Below are 13,202 nucleotides of genomic sequence, written 5' to 3' on the forward strand. Positions count from 1 at the left end.
TATGAGCCCCCCGCCTCCCCTTCATCCATTCTCACAAACCCTGCTTCCTGTCTCCTCATCCCTCTGTAAACATGCAGCTTTACATCTCAACAACCCCTCGCATTTCAGTTCATTTCAAGTTTTATTTTACTCAATTCATCTATGTATTTTAATAAAGTAAAAGCATTCATTAAAGTCCTGCTGAGTTTAAAAGTGGATCAGCAGCACCTCCTGCCTGCAAACACTGCAACTACAGCAAAAATCACCTGGTTTTTAGTTGCACATTGTTTTTATCCAATGTGAAAGTACCAAAAACTAATTTGAACTCAAATTTAAAAAAGTATTAAATTATTAAAGCCTTATGGAACAATTTTGCACCTAGACCAGTGTTATTTTATTATAATTTATATATATATATATATCATTTATTTTTTTGCAGTGTTTTGTACAGAAAAAGACACCAAAAATGCTTCTGTAAAATCTGGGAACTGGTTAACTGAAAGTTTCTACATATAGTTATAATCCATTAAGATTGCATTATAGGTCAAATTTACAGATTTTAAAAAGGACATTTTTTATTTTTTTAATCTTATTTAACAACTTACTGAACACTTTTTATGCTGGCATTTAGCTGATGTTTAAATATTTATATATTTACCAGCTACTATTTTTACAGTAAATTTTACAGGATACGTTTTACAATAATGACTGACTCTCTCTTCTCTCTCTCTCTCTCTTCAGTTCATGTCGTTTTTTTCCAGTTTTAGTTCATTTTAGTACATCAATTTAAACTAAATTAAAAATACATATTTTTTCAGAGATAGAAGAACAGCTGAAAAGAAGTGTTTACATCCAGGTAACATTTCTTTTTTTATTTGAGGTCATGTTTTATGGTTTTAGTTTTAAATGATAAAACAGAAAGAAATATCTGAGCTTGAAAAATAAACTTGTTTTCTCTTCTCACTTCTCACAAAACAAGACATCTTTTTTAAATGTCCTCTAGCAGAGGAATATCTGATGCAGAAGTGAATCTCAGCACATCATGAGACATCATGTAACATCGCAAACTGAACTACACACTGAATGAAGCAGTGAATCCTGGACAGAGACGAGGCGCGTTTGTTTTCTGTCTGTTCTGAGAAGATTCTTTGTGTCTCTGGATCATAAACACACACCAATCATGACAGAGCATCTGATGTGTGTGTGACACAGATCTGGTTTAGTGTGAGTGGTTTTGAGGGTTAAAGATCAGCGGTTATGAGATGCAAATGCCCTGCGATCATGTAATCATCTTCATAAATTCACTGCAGGACAGTCGTGTAATCATTAACACACTGGTCTAGACCAAAACACTTCTGCTGAAACTGATCTAGCAGAAGAGTCTTTAACTCACCAACCTGACTCAACAAACTGTGCACTTACTGCATCAAGATTACGTATAAAGACACTTAAGTCCTACTTAAGTGAGTAAAAACACTTGAAAGTTCAAATAACTGAATTTAATTTAAATTAAACAATAATGCATTCTCATTTAACTTCTAGAATTCACATCATTAAGTTCATTTAACATATTCTATCATAGTTTATCATTTATAATTTTATAATTATGTTGTCTTTCAAATATGGTTTAAGTACTGCTGAATGTACTGACAAAAGTTTTATCCAAAGTAACTTACAAAAAAGGAACAATAGTCAACAATATTTACATTATATATTTGCTGGAATTAGTACTTTAAATATATTTAGAGTTTAATGTGTTTTGATGGCCATCAAACACACACACACACACACACACACACACACACATATATATATATATATATATATATATATACATTTAATTTCAAGATTTGAAGTTCACTACAAGTGCACTAGATCCAAAACAACACATTCTACAGCAGCAAACAAGTTTGTTATGAATCTCTCACATCGTGTGTGTGTGTGTGTGTTTGTCACAGTGATTTCTCATTCTCTCTGTCTTTCATCTCTCTCTCCTTCTCTCTCTTTCATCTGTCTATCCGTTCAGTAACAACGGCTCCTTTCATTCGTTCATCTCCACCCCCCATCGCTGTAATTCAATGTTCCCAGAAAAACACATGATTGGAAAGTCAGTCAGTCTTTACAGCCTCACACTCTTCCTCACGGCCTTCCTCAGACCGCAGGGCCACATGTGCGCGCGCACACAAACACACACACACACACACACACACAAACACACACACACACACACACACACACACACACATACACACACACACACACAAACACACACACACACACACACACACACACAAACACACACACACAAACACACGCACGCACGCAAAACACACACACACACACACACACACACACACACACACACACACACACAAACGCACGCAAACACACACACACACACACAAACACAAACGCACACACGCAAACACACACACACACACACACAAACACAAACGCACACACGCAAACACACACACACACACACACATTTCATTCAAAGCAAAACATTCTGGGAAAGTTCTCTCAAAGTTATAAACAAACGTTTGTCCAGTAACATTAATAGAATGTTTGTTCAAAGTTCTCAATAATGTAATTATTTATACCTCATTCATGGAACAGTTTTTTCTCAAACATGTTAGCTGAATGTTCCTTTAACCTTTTTTTCAAATGTTGCTATACATTTAGAGAACATTCAAAAGTAACATTCCCATAATGTTTGCAAAATGATACAATTGAATGTTCTAGTATCATTTTATTCAAGGTTCACAATTCAAGGTTTTGTTGGATGGTAGAATGCATTCTTGTTAGCGCTATGAAGTTTAGACCAGACAGAAACATCCAGCAAGCTCAGATCAGTTCTGACAGGAAACTGATGATGGTGAGATAAAGCTCTGATTACAGGCTCCTTCTGAAGGCAACAGTTAGTTACACTCATCATCACAGTCGATGAACATCTGCTAAACTCCATCAGCATCACACCATGTCACTCGGTCAAACACATGCTCTTTCAGAGAATAAAATCAGCATGGAGAAGACCACAAAGAAAAATGAGATTAAAGTAAAAAATAAAGAAAGTTGCTGTTACTTTTTCTTGTTGATGTTTACTCATCTGTAAATGAGGAACACAAAGGGCACCTGTTTGGCCGAAGGACCCGGATGCAGTTGGACTGAATCCTCTGAAAATCACAGCTCAGGTTTCTAGTGTTACTCTCCCCGTTTCAGGGGCATTTCTGTTTGAGAGAAACATGTCATCTGTTCTAGTAGCAGTGAGGCCTGTGAATGACATGAGTTCCCAAGATCAGAGATGCACACCATGAGCTGACAATCACAATCAATAATCTTCACCAGCACTTTACTGCTGCTTTAAAGATCTTTAAAGATTCATTAGGAGTAGTAAGGTCAGGTGATCATCACTAGCGCTTTCCAACAGTCAGTGTTAAAGATGAGTGAGTGTTTTTTGTGCTCAAGCATTCCTTAGATCATTTATTGAGTAATCAGACACAGTGTTTTCATCAGAAAACAGATAGAAACAGAGCAGAAGATCACAGAGGCACGAGACTGAAGGACTCTATACACTTATATTTACATTTAGTCATTTTATTCAAAGCAACTTACAATTGGGGGATACATAAAGCGATTCTTCTTAAAGAGGCAAACAGACACAGGAAGTGCTTGTAATACCAAGTTTTATATATTGTTCAAATAAGTACAAGCTACAAAAAAATAAGAAATAAATAAAGAGAAAGTTTATTTTAAATGTAAAAAAAAAATTGTCAAGGATTCAGCATTCCGGATAAGGGTGGGAAGATCATTCCACCAGCCAGGAATGGTGAACGAGAATGTTCTGGAAAGTGATTTTAAGCCTGTCTGGGATAGTACCACGAGGCGTTAGACTTCTGAAGGGCATGTAGATTCGTAATAGTGAGTGGAAGTAGGTGGGTACTGAGCCTGTGACTGTTCTATATGCAAGCATCAATGCCTTGAACTTGATGCAAGCTGTAACCAGCTGCCAGTGCAAGGAGATAAAGAGAGGTGTAACTTGAGCTCTTTTAGGATCGCTGAAGACGAGTCATGCCACTGCTTTCTGAATCATTTGTAGAGGTTTGATTGTGCTTGATGGAAGTCCAGCCAGAAGAGCACTGCACTAGTCCAGTCTAGAATTGACAAGGGCCTGGACGAGAAATTGTGCAGCATGCTCCGTTAGAAAGGTCAAGCAGTCTTTCAATGTGGTCTTTAATGGTCAGCTGGTCTTCAAAGGTTACACCAAGATTTCTGACCGAAGTTGATGGGGAAATTGTAGAACAGTCTAGCTGGATGGAGAAGTAATGCTGTAGAGTTCGAGTGGCAGGGAAGACAAGAAGCTCAGTCTTTGCCAGGTTGAGCTGTAAGTGATATTCTTTCATCCATGCCGAGATGTCTGCCAGGCAGACTGAGATCTGTGCAGCTACCATTGGATCATCTGGTTGAAATGAAAGATAGAGCTGTGTCTGCATGTACCTGTATGATGGGACCCAGTGATGTTGTGTATATGGAGAAGAGGAGGGGTCCAAGAACTGATCCCTGAGGAACACCAGTGACAATTTGTTGTGCTTTTAATGCCTCCCCTCCCCAAGCCACCCTAAAAAAAAATACCTATCAGTAAGATATGATTCAAACCAGTGAAGTGGAATCCTTGTGATGCCCAGTGATGAGAGCGCAGACAGAAGGATCTGATGATTGACAGTGTCAAAAGCAGCAGATAGATCCAGCAGAATAAGAACTGATGATTTTAAATCAGCTTTTGCAATCCGCAGGGCTTCCATGACTGAGAGTAGTAGAGTAGTCTCCACTGAATGGCCACTCCTGAAACCTGACTGGTTAGCATCCAGTTTGTTTTTCTGTGAAAGAAACAATGATATCTGGCTGAAAACAACTCTTTCAAGGGTTTTTGCTATGAATGGAAAGAGAGAGACAAGTCTGTAGCTATCTGTACAAACAATCTTTTTTATTTTAAAATGTCATGCTGCTGACAGTTCCAGATCAAATCACTGACGTTTATTAATCTGTGAGAATAAACTCATTTGATGAGTGATCACCGCTCGGATCTGATCAATCACAGATCAATCAGCAGGATCGAGGTTGTGAGAATCAGATGCCCTGATCTGCAGAGTATGAGAAACACAGCAGCTCCTCCATCCAGCGTGACCCTCAAAAATCAAGTTGAGAGTCACAAGGCCCGCAGCGGCCCGAGGGGAGAGAGCTCCACCAGAGCATCCTGAGAACGAGAGACGCTACAGAAAGAGTCTTTTGTCGTCTGAATTCTTCTGCATCATTTTCAGCATTTTATCAGCTGTGACTCAAACTCACCCACAAATCTCATTCCTGCCCTCTGCGTCTGTTCATCTCTCCATCCATCAGTACAAGACACACACGCATAACACAAAAACATGTTCAGATCTAAAATGGACTTCAAGTGGAATCATATAAATCAACAGGTTTTTTATATAAATAAATTACTAACCTGACTTCATTAAGTTAAAGGGACCTGAGAGAAATTCAGAACAAAATTCTTTCACATTTAACAGTGTACATAAATTGCGCACATCTGTATTACTTGATATTTTTGGTTTGGGCAAGAATCTGGTTTCTTAAACATGGCAATGAATTCACTTAACTCAAATGGCCTCCACATTCACCAGGGCTGCGTTTCCAAAAAGCTTCATAAGCCTACATAAAAAAGATTATAAAGAAAGTTATGTAGGAGAAGTGCTTCAAAGACTGGGAAAAATAGGGATAACCTAAAATAGGGAAAACCTGTCAATGACTTACTCTTGGTCCTGGAAATAAAGTCTCTACAAATAAACATATAACTATTATATTATATTATATTATATTTGAGCTTTCTGGAACGCAAAATTAGGTTAAAATTTCAATAAATTCTATAAGGTGACATTTCAGCACTTGACAAATGGATAGCAACTAAGTAGCAGTGTTAAGTGCATTTTTGGGAAATGCACATGAAACAATAACGAATGTTCATAAAATTACTTGTAGAAAACGCTCTTAAGCGCTAAGATCAATCATTGAAACCCAGCCCTGGTCTCAATCCAATAGAGCAGCTTTGGTTATGTGCAGGAATGGGAGATTCGTATCATGGATGTGCAGCCGACAAATCTGCAGCAACTGGTCATCATGTCAATATAAACCAAAATCTAATAACATATATATAGTTTTGGTCATATTTTGTGTTGTAAAATACATTTCAATATATGTATATATATTTGAAAAAAAAAAATGTTTTGGCCATCCCTGCTGTCAAGTAAATACCACAAATGTTGCACAATGTTTAATGCAGCACAAATGCTGTGAATCATAACCACTGGAAAGAACATGTCAAGCTCTCAAACGTCTCATTTAATGACTAAAGTGTTGCAAACGTGAATAATCAAACATTCCTTCATCTTTTGATTAAATGAATGCTGTAACTTTCAGAACTCAGTCCACCCAGAGATTTGACGTAAGAAGCACACACCTGCTGACGTTCTGCCTTTTATTTCCAACCTGTGACTTCAATATAACACAGTGGCCTGAGAGAAATTGACAAATAATGATGTACGTATTTACACAGATGTCAAATGTGCTGCAGGGCCACAAATGTTGAACAGAAGAACTTCTGAAGAAAATTAAGCTACTATGTTAGCATAGTATTAAGGTGTTATTGTGTGAAAAAGAGCAGTGTTCTGCTAAACATCTTTTCACAGAAGAAAGTCTGTCATGCAAGTTTTGATCATCATGACTGAAAATACAGTATTATAACCCTTCTATAGAAGTCTTAAAAGTGCAGACGGAAAAAAAGAATTGCTTGTTTAGAGTGAGAAAGAGGGTGGAAGTCCTGAAAAACTAAATTATGGCCATCAAAAAACCTTGACTAACACTATAAGTGGAGCTTAGTGGTGCAGGGTAAAAGTTCAAGCCTGGAGCTCTTTAAAAACATCTTAAAAGAATCTGTCTAAATGACACATCATCTAAACAATGCAAATGTAATGCCATATTACATTTAGCCACTAACAAACTACTCTTCTTATTTCTGGAGTATCTAGTATGTGAACATCCCTTCCGATCCAGCAAATTAGGTAATTATTCCATGTTGCAATTTGAGCATTTTATCCCAAATTAAATTAAAAAAGCTAAATAGCCTGATTTATTTTCACCAAGATAATATCACTCACATGACAAATAGAGGTCATGTGACAATAATGTTGCATACTTCAGTAATTGTGTGCAGTAATGCTCACTGGTTCACAGTGTCTTAACAGAATAATTATATATTTTCATAGTTAATATGGAATAAATACAGCCCATCTGCATTTAAACACATCTGCCATATACACATACGTCCTTTTGGGTTGTTTCTCTGGCGAGCAAACCTGTAGCAGCATCTCAGCAAACAACAAGTTTAATACTGTATACTCAGTGTGTTCAAAACATAGCGTTCCCTGTTAGCTGAGATACTGCTTGAGTAGGATTTACACACCTGAAAACCTGGCAACCGATTCAAGAATCTTTTACTAAGGTTCCCATTAAAATTTTAATTTAAATTAATTTAATTTCCCATTATGAAAACTTTATTTCTGAATGTTCTCTGAAAAATTGTTTCTTGGTTATTTTTTGCAGTTGCCAAACATAGGATTGCTACTTTTGAATGTTCTTTGAAAGTTCAAAATTAAAATAAAAAAAAATGTCCAACTAAAACGTTCTGTCAACAAAAAACAAATTACGTCTTTGTGTCTGAGAACGATATTAGAAACCAGGGCCGGGTTTCCCGATAAAGATTGATTTTAGCGCTTAAGAGCGTTTTCTACAAACAAATTTACGAATGTTTGGGATTGTTTCACATGTGTTTCCCAAAAATGTACTTAACACAGTCACATGTAGCCATGCTTTAAGTGCTACTTAGGAGTCGCTATCCATTTGTCAAGTGCTGAAATGTCACCTTATAGAACGGCTCATAATTGTAGCAGTCTACACGCTCGTTTATTGAAATGTTAACCTAATGCTGCATTCCAGAAAGCTTGAATATAATAGTTATAAGTATATTTGTAGAGACTTTATTTCCAGGCCCAAGATGGCTGCACGTCAGTAAGGACATTGAAAGGTTTTTTTTTTGTTTGTTTATCCCTATTTTTCCCAGTCTTTGAAGCATGTTTCCTACATCTTTTATCATTTTTTTTGTTCAGTCATTTCATTTAGGTGTGTATTTGTATTTTTTTGTTTTCTGCCCATTTTAATTATTTCATTTATAAATTCAAATGTAACTATACTCACATGAATAAAGCACTTGAGTCAAGTTAAAGGTGTAATCTGTTGATTGTCCTGCAGGTGAATGCATAAATTTGTCTTCTACTCCAGAGCACTCGTAGATCTAGATTCTCAAGTGCCACTTAAGTTACGATGACATTGGGAAACAGACCATAATATCCAGATCAGTCATACGATCGTTTTTACGAACTTAGGCTTATGAAGCATTTGGGAAATGCAGCCCAGATAACTTTGAATAAACATTTTATTTATGTTACTGGAAGAATGTTTGTCCATAATTTTGAGCAAACCATGCCAAACATTTAGAATGTTCTAAACTTCTAGTTTTTAAATCTTCTAAGCATTTTTTATTTTTCTAACATTCTGAGAACATTATTAAAGACTAGCTAACCTTAAAGTTCTATTAACATTTTGAACATTCAAATGCAAAGTTTTTGTAAATGCATTCTTTTCTTGGTTATACAAATGTTAAGAGAAACATTAAAGGAATGTTACTTTTAAATGCTCTATGAATATTATATAATAAGTAGTAACATTTAAAAAATGCTAAACTAAAACTTTTCAGGAAAAAACTGTTCCATGAAACATGCTGTTTTTGTGCCAACATAAAAGTCCAGACAATTCTGAAAATATGTTCTATTAACGCTACTAGAGGAACGTTTGTTCAAAATCAGATAACTCTGCGCCTTTGATTAATGTAACTCGTGGAACATTTGTTGATAACTTTGAAAGAACGTTTTAAGAATGTTAGTACAGATAACACTGAACTCATGTTCTATTAACTTTACTGTACGAACGCTTGTTATTAACTTTGAGGGAACGTTTTAAGAACATTCCCTGTTAGCTGGGATATTCCTGGAGAAGGAATTACGCATACCTGAAAACCAGGTAACCAATTCCCTCTCTCTCGCCCTCCTCCACCCCAAACCCCCATTAAACCCTCTGAAACCCCATATCAGCTTCCTTTAGATGTTTCTTCAACACAATTGGGGAAACTGGACTCTTGGCGGAGGCAGTCGGTGCAGATATGAAGTGAGCACACAATGGAGCATTCATGCTCTCTCTCTCTCTCTCTCTCCATCCATTCTTCCCCAGCTGCAGAGGAATCCTGTCCAAGATTTTGCCCCCCACCACACCACTGCCACCCGTCCACCAGCAGAAAGAGAGACGACACAAAAGCAGGATTCATCCCAGAGACGGGGACCCATTTAAGCGTTACGCAGCTGCATCGATTTATTAAAAGATGGGTGGAGAGAGAGAGAGATAGAGAGAGAGAGGGTCAGCAGGGGTCACGGACCCCCAGACTTTATTAACCCTCTGAAGATGATGACATGTTAATGAGCTTTAATCATTAATATTCAACAGAGAGTAGGAGAATGTACAGAATGGAGGGATTGACAAGGAAAAGAGAGAGAGAAAATCTTCCTGTTCCAGCACAAAACAGCTCGACTGATGAATTAAAGTTAGTGTATTTCCATTCATGCTCATTTGTACAGCGCTTTTCACTACACTTACAGTTTCAAAGGAGCTACACAGAAATGCATGCTTCAAATTTTACAGCCAAGATAACATCTGAAACATATGTATTCTGTTCAAGCATGGTTCAATGCATCTGAACACATGTAAATGTAAATTCCTGCACGGACTGTATTTCACAGATGAGTGTGGAGAGAGAATGAGCTGATCTACACACCCGTCTCACTGCTCACCTGTCTGTCTCTCACACACACTACAGCTCTTTCTAACAGTATTTCAACACCTGGAGGATCTGAGCACAGGTGCGGATCCACAAACACCTACAGAGACACGTTGATTACAATTAGAAATTGAAATAGATTTAAAAAAAAAATAAAATCAATCACCAGCATTCAATCACTCCAGCCTAGAGTAAAAGATACATAAATAAATAAATACATAATAAAACCTACATATTCCTCTTTACAATAAACTAACCCTATATATGTTTCTATTTGCATTTGTTTGTCAAAAGAAAAAATAATAATTCTAAACCTTCTGATTTTTAATTAAGCCTGCAATAAACAAACAGACAAACAAATGAATCTTATGTGCATGCGCATATATATATATATATATATATATATATATATATATATATATATATATATATACATATTCCTTTTTGCTGCTGTTTGGTGTCAAAACAAATATATATTAAAAGATATGATTTTTAATTAAGCCTGCTAAATAAATAAAATGTAAGTATTTCTCTTTAAGCAAACAAAGAAAAATAAATATCCATATACATATTTTGCATATATACATATGAAATGAAAACTTATATATATATAATTATGTAGTCACACTACATTTTAAGGTCTAATTCTCACTATGGACTAATTATTAACTACTACTATTGCCTCAGTAAACTAATAATTTGCTGCTTATTAATAGTTAGAATGTAACATATTAAGGAACCTAAAATATGCTCATACAGAAGAAGGCATTAATTGTGCCTAATAAACAGACAACATGCTCTTGATATAGCTAAAAGTGAGAACTGCTTGTTAGAATAAAGTGTTACCAATGATTTTTAATAAAGCCTGCACTGATCAGGTACACACTGAAGTATAGAAATAATCTCTGAAAGTCTCTGAAATTGAGCTAATATCACAGATGAAGTTAAAGTGTTCAGTAGACGTGTGTTTTTGAGCCAGACTCGTTTCTCAGAGAGTAAAGTATCACACAGGTGAGTCTCACTGGAGCAGGTGCAGCCGAGGCTCCGCCCACAGGAACTCAACTCCGCTGGGATTTTCACCAGTTCCACCTCGTTTACCGAGGAAAACAACACGAGAAGCACAAACCCTGGACGCTTGAGACCATTCCAGAAGCGGCTGACCTTTCCTGCTTCACACAGGAATTCCCCAGCCATCATTACTAAAGCGGACAAAAGGGCAAAACCTTTCGTTCTCAGAGGAAAAATGATAAAAAGTCCACCCACTCACATCTTTTGTTCACTCCACTTCCTGTCAGGCCAGAAACTGGCACACATGCAGAGCAAATGTGATCAGGTGTGTGTGTGTGTGAAGGCCAGCCATCAGCCGGTCATGAGACATGCATGTCCTCATATTGACCTTTTGACCCCTGCACATCCCAGAGACCATCTCCAACGGCAACCAGCAGCAGTATCACTGTCACATGCTGCATGACTGCACTAACACACACATATTCATGCACACACACTCATTCCCGCACACACACATACTCATTATCCAATTAAACTAGGCAGAGAGTGAAATAACAGCCAGCAATGTTGGAGATTCGCTGAGAACATCGGTTTCCGACAGAATGAACAATAATCCACGAGAAGTCTCAATAATTCACTTTAGTTTGCAGCTTGTTCGGTCAAACTGTAATTAAAAGAAACGCTGACAGAGACGTTTTTAATTGTAGCAAAGATAAGGTTTTCATGGATTAGTATCAATCAGCAAATGGTTTAGTTAATAAGCCTAAATCAGCCTCGGGCTCTCAATTTAAACGGGGTTTTTTAATAATAAATCTCGTGATTAAACAGCATTATCATATCGCACAAATACGGTCGCGTTAATAATAAACAGGAGAACATTTTCGACAATATCTTGCCTCAAAATTACCCTTTAAAAGTTTTATAAAATGTGTGTGTGTGTGTGTGTGTGTGTGTGTGTGTGTATATATATATATATATATATATATATATATATATATATATATATATATAATTATTAGTTATTTTTTTAAAGGTTGAACTTGACGGGAAACATTCATTTCAACGTTAAACGCGTCAGTGAGAGTCCTTCAGAAATAATTATCTACAGAGATACAACAATCATTATAAAATAAGAACGACGAAATATAATAGGCTTCAATAGTTTACATATAAATGATAGTTGTAACTATTGTTATTATCATTCAGTCTTTAAGACAAATTTGCATTGGAGACACAAACAGGATCATTCTGATATAGATCTCATTATATGAAAATCATTTTGACAGTATTTTGCTGTAAGTTTTAAACAAATAGCTATTTGCAATAAATAAGGCGCCTTATTTATGGATTAGTCCAGGTAACGACGAGCATCTCGCGCATCTGCGGGTTTAACTTTCTTCGACATAAATTAATTCTAAATGTAAAAATGTATAATTATAATTTCTGAACTATCCCAATTAATGAATGTATTATTATTCGTATCATTATCGTATAGGCTATACGATTCGTTGTAATTTAAAAATATACTTTTCATTAAAAAACTGAAATCTTTGCAAAGAACATGATTTATAATAATTTATAAACAAAAAAATAAATAAACAATCGACTTAAGACTAAATTAATTTATAGTAATAATTCTCAAAGCTCAAAAAATGTCAAGACGCGATAAAAGAAACTTCAGATCGCGATTATCAGAAGTGACAACTCACTCAAGAACACGGGAAGACAGTTTACCAGCTACACATCAGTTCAACACACAGAGAACAGCTGCATGATGAGTCCCTAAAAATGCTGATCTTTAGGATTCAAACGCTTGCAGACAAAGTGACGTGGGCAGTCATATTCCCACGTCTCCGCGCCTTTCCCAACTTCCCTAAAAGCAACCGGGAGAAACTCACATCAAAGCGTGCAGCAGGCCTCAGATCCGCGCGATTCCCGCGTACATCCACACCGCCGGGAGACGGAGACGCGCGGCGCTTTCCCGCTATATGTGTACGTTTGAAGCGACACGGAGAAAAGACGCTCTAAAGGGAGACGCGCGTCTTTTCTCTTTTCTTTTCTTTTTTATATACACAGAAGTGCTTTTTGTTCCTCATTTTTTCATTTAAGAGGGTAATGGAAGGGGGGTGTTCGTTTGATCACATGATTACAATTCACCTGAGATAAAACAAAGGACGCAAAGAGCGCCGGAGACCGAGACAGAGAGATGCTCTCATGGTCA

The 13,202-nt window shown here is 36.7% G+C and overlaps 1 long non-coding RNA gene across 1 annotated transcript in view; it reads right to left on the reverse strand.

The window, feature by feature from the left end:
- LOC127952632 (uncharacterized) overlaps nucleotides 1-13,083 on the reverse strand; it is a 33,878-nt gene extending 20,795 nt beyond the window's left edge. The window contains exon 1 of the long non-coding RNA XR_008152998.1: nucleotides 12,880-13,083. This is a non-coding gene — a long non-coding RNA (uncharacterized LOC127952632). The remainder of the gene's footprint in view (nucleotides 1-12,879) is intronic.
- Between the last annotated feature and the right edge of the window lie 119 nt (nucleotides 13,084-13,202).

This window comes from Carassius gibelio, chromosome B3 (assembly GCF_023724105.1).
Source record: "Carassius gibelio isolate Cgi1373 ecotype wild population from Czech Republic chromosome B3, carGib1.2-hapl.c, whole genome shotgun sequence".
NCBI classification, from domain to species: domain Eukaryota; kingdom Metazoa; phylum Chordata; class Actinopteri; order Cypriniformes; family Cyprinidae; genus Carassius; species Carassius gibelio.